Genomic DNA, 4,643 nt, shown 5'->3' on the forward strand with positions numbered 1-4,643 from the left:
TATAAAATTAAATATTTTAAATATTTACCATTTGGTAACGTGGGAAAAATAGTAGAGGGAAAAGGATAGTAGCTGTTGCAGTAATTAAATAGGAAATTAGGAGAACCTGAATTAAGTGATTTTCAAAAGGTATAAAGGTATATGTGAGAAAAATTAAGAAAGTCACAAAAATTATGCATTACTTAATGTATTTTGTGATTACAGAAAAAATGAATTTTTCCTGGTTTAGAAGTCTGAGATAATGAATAGATTATTGTCCTATTTATTAGGATAAAGTGTAAAGAAGAAAGAGTGCATGTGTAGAGGGCAGGGATAAGTTAAATATGGGATATTTTGAGATTAAGAGTCACTGACACATCTTAGTGGCAATAACAACAATAACAATAAAAAGTAACGGGCATTAAATGTTTAATTAAAATCAGACACTCTTGGGTACATTCTACATAGGTTATCTTATTTTCTTTTATCCACATGGTATGATAATTGCCCAGAAATTACTGTCATTATTTCCATTTAACACATAGGTAATCTGAGGATTAAAGAGATCAGGTAACATAGAGTGATCACAAATAAATGTTGAGATAATAATTTGTACATAAGTCACCTTTTATCAAAACAAAATTTTCTTACCTCCACTCCATACTGTTTTTTAAGATTATCTCTCAAAAGAAAATAATTGGACATTATCTTCAGAAGTTAGTTTTTTATCTTTACATTTTTGTGACCAGTTATGATTCTAATTCTGTGACTGAGTGTACAGCCTAGAGCATAATTATAGGCATTTAAAGTTTTCTGGTGAATCATTATATTTTGTAAGTCAATTATATACACAATTACATTGTTGATAGATACTGAAAAAGACTTATTTTTTAGTGTTGCATTTTAATCATTATAGTTCAGTCCTCTCAAGTGAAGTTTTCCTTTTCATTTATTTATTTTTTTACCTATCTTTCTTACTTGGAGCAGCTGTTAGAGTTGACCTGGGTGCCTTTGAATTGACAGAGAATTCTTTACCAATAGGCCACCAGTGCAAATGCATCTATGTAGAGGACCATAGAATGTAAAGGACTACATCCTTAGAATATACGGCTTTGTGCCTTGCACACAGAAGGTGTCTTCAGAAAGAAGATTGCAAGCAGAGATCACAAGGAGCTCTGAGAAGAAAGACTGCAGAAGTGGTTCTCATACATCTTTAGACACCGACTTTCATTATTATTCCTGCTTTTGATAAGGTTGTTGCAAGAGGAGAGAAAGCACAGTCTATGAACACAAAGAAGTCTTGGTTGAATGTATGTAACTATGTACTCAGCCCATCCAAGCCCTATATTAATCTTGATGTTTCTACTTGTACCAGCGCAGCCTGCCTGGGCTCTATGATGTAACCCTTAAAGGTTCTATTTCTCTGTGAACCATCACTTTGTTTCCAAAAGATATAAATAAAGAGAGCTCAGCTGCCCTGGCCGTCCAATTCTGTCCTGTCTGGCTGGTCCAGTCCTGTCCTGTGCTGGTTTGTCTCTGTATGTTGTTTGTCTCTTGTGTCTTTATTTACTCATTTCTTCAAGGCATAATTTCGCCCTAAGAAACAGAGTAAGTGGTCCCCAACACATCTACATTTTTTGTGTGTTGTTCTTGTGAGAATGGTCTAATTTGTATTAATTCATTTAATTTCTACTTTTCTGATAATATACTAATTTCACTGTCATACTTGATGGACATTTGTCTGGGTATAAGGTTCTGGCTTAGCAGTTATTTTCTTTCAGAGTTTTGTATATGTCACCTTACTGTCTTCTTGTTTGCATGGTTGATGTTGAAAAATTAGAGCTCAATTTTACTGATTCTCTTTATATACATTGTTTTATGTCTTAAATTTTTTGATTGTTTTAAAGAAAGATGTAGACATCACCACAATAATAGTTAAAGGCTTCAGTACATCACTTTCAGTGAAGTGCAGAATGACCAATAAGACACTCAGGAAAGGCACAGAGAAGTATTTGACCTCACAAATATCTAAAGAATACTGCATGCAACAAAAGCTCAATATATATTTTCCCCAGTGCAAAAGAAACATTTTTCAGAATACGCTATATGTTTAATTACAAATCAAGCTTCAATAAATTATAAAACACCAAAATACTATAAAAACATGTTCTCAAACCCCAATGTTATAAAATTAAAAACCAAGGTGGAAAAGCTCTTGTACTTGGGAAATAAAATTACCTTGCTATAACATTGTTGTTATTATGTGTTGTTGAGTCACCTGAAACTTATAGCGACCCTATGTACAACAGCTCTGAATCCTGCCTTATCCTGAGCCAGTCTTACTTATTCCAATTACTGTATCAGTCCAGCTAATCTGAGGTCTTCCTCTCCTGCAATGTCCCTCCACCCTTCTGAATATGACATCCTTCTAAAACATTTGGTCCCGCCTGGTAGTAATAAAAGAAATTTAAAAAAAAAAAAGAAGGAAAAAAGGAATTAAATTTTTTCTTAAAATAAATAAAAATGAAGAAACAACATACCAAAACAGTGGACACAGCAAACACAAAATTCCATGCTCAATTTAGAGAGAAAAATAAACATATTTATAGAGTAGTGCAAAAAAGAGCAAGGAAAATAAGGGGAGGGCCATATTTTACTTCTACCAAGTCCCTAAGAGACCACTATTCCCATCAAAAGAATCCACAGCACAAAAAACCAGGGAGGGGGGGAGTGGGGAATAAAAACTAACACCTTAACTCAGCATCTCAAAATATCAGGAACAAACCCGGCAAATAGTGAGGTTCATAGTTTACAGAAGAAAGAAAATTATGTAGAGTAGAAATTAAAGAAATATAAAATAGAGAAATGATAAAAAATATCACAAGACCAGGAATTTGTTCTTTAAAAGAATTAACAAAATGCAAAACCATAAAAAAGAAACTAACAAGTGTGAACATACAAATAACTCTAACAAGGAATAGAATGGATGTCCACACAACAAAAACAACTGATATAAAAAGGATAATAATATAATAGCTTGAAGAAATATACTCAAATTTGAAAATCTAATAGCTTGAAGAAATATACTCAAATTTGAAAATCTGGAGGAAATGCTAGGAGAGGTTAGTTCTTGGATTTATGTTGCTTGGAAAGGTAAAGAGTTGGTTAAGAGGAGGAAGATACATGACCAGGCTGATTGACACGGTGACTACTTCAAAGGGCTCTTAGTGTGTCAGGAGGAGTGAGGATGGTACAGGAAAGGAGAGAGTTCAGAACTTTTATTCATTGGGTTGCTATGGGTCTTACTTGACTCAAGGACACCTAACAACAATAACAACAACCAATTTTTGCAATCTGAAATCGATCCAACATGTAATTAAGATGCATTAATATTTTCTGGTGACTGGAACACAAAAGTTGGAAATAATGAGTGAAGAATAGTATTCAGAAAATATGGTCTTAGTGATGGAAAAGAGAGTGGACATTAAATGATTGAATTTTGCATATTGAATGATTTATTTATTCCAAACATCTTTTAAAAAAACACAAAATGCAACTTTATCTGTGGACTTCATCTGATGGACTACATAGGAATCAGATTTACTATATTTTCAGAAAGAATTGTTGGAGAAACTTAAGATCAGTAGTCAAAATCATGCCAGTGCTGATTGTGGAACTATTTCTAGAATAGATTTTAATTGAACTATTGAACACTAATTATGGGATACCAGATGAGTTATGGGATAATATTAAGAATACAAAGAGGAAAAAAATGCTACAAAATAGAGAAGGAATAAAAAGTCAAAGTGGTTGTAATAAGAGACTCTAATAATTGTGGTAGTGTATCTAGAAATCAAAATGAAAGGGATATATGCTAAAATTAAAGACTTTAATACAAGATTTCAAAGGGAATTTTGAGAAGACAAAGGAAAGTATTATAATAAATTGTGGGAAGAGCTGGAGTTGGAGAATTAAAAAAAATTATTTGGCAGTTTGCAAGTTGAAATAATTAAAAAGGAATTTAAAGCCTAAAGTTGCAACACTGAGGAGTGCTATAAAAAATATCTTAAATAATCCAGGAAACATCAAAAGAAGACAGAAATAATACACAGAATCATTACACCAGAAAGAACTTATTGACACTGAAAAATTTTAGGAAGTACCATATGGTCAAAGCAAGAGCTGGTGGTGATGAAGAAAGAAGTTCAAGCTGCTCTTAAAGAATTGGAAAAAAAACAAGACTCAAGGAACTGAGGGGTACCAATTAACATATTTCAACAAAGAGATGCTGCCCTGGATGAGCTTAGCAAGTTGTGTGAAGATACCTGGAAGACAACCACGTGGTTAACTGACTGGAAGAGATCCATATTTGTTCCCATTCCAAAGAAAGGTGACTTGAGAGCATCAATTATCTAACAATATCATTAATATCACATACAAGCATGATTCTGCTGAAAATTATGCAAAAATGACTGGAACATAACATCAACAGAGAACTTTCAGATGTACAGACTGGGTTTAGAAGAGTTTGTGGTACTAGGGATGTTTTTAGATGGATCTTGGCTGAAAGTAGAGCGAATGTTGATCTTTGTTTCATTGATTATGCAAAGGCATTTATGTGGATCACAATAAACTGTGGCTAATTCTCAGAAGAATGAGAATTC

The sequence above is a fragment of the Elephantulus edwardii genome, unplaced genomic scaffold, assembly GCF_000299155.1.
Source record: "Elephantulus edwardii isolate Elephantulus edwardi_28Jun2011 unplaced genomic scaffold, EleEdw1.0 scaffold00107, whole genome shotgun sequence".
Classification (NCBI taxonomy): domain Eukaryota; kingdom Metazoa; phylum Chordata; class Mammalia; order Macroscelidea; family Macroscelididae; genus Elephantulus; species Elephantulus edwardii.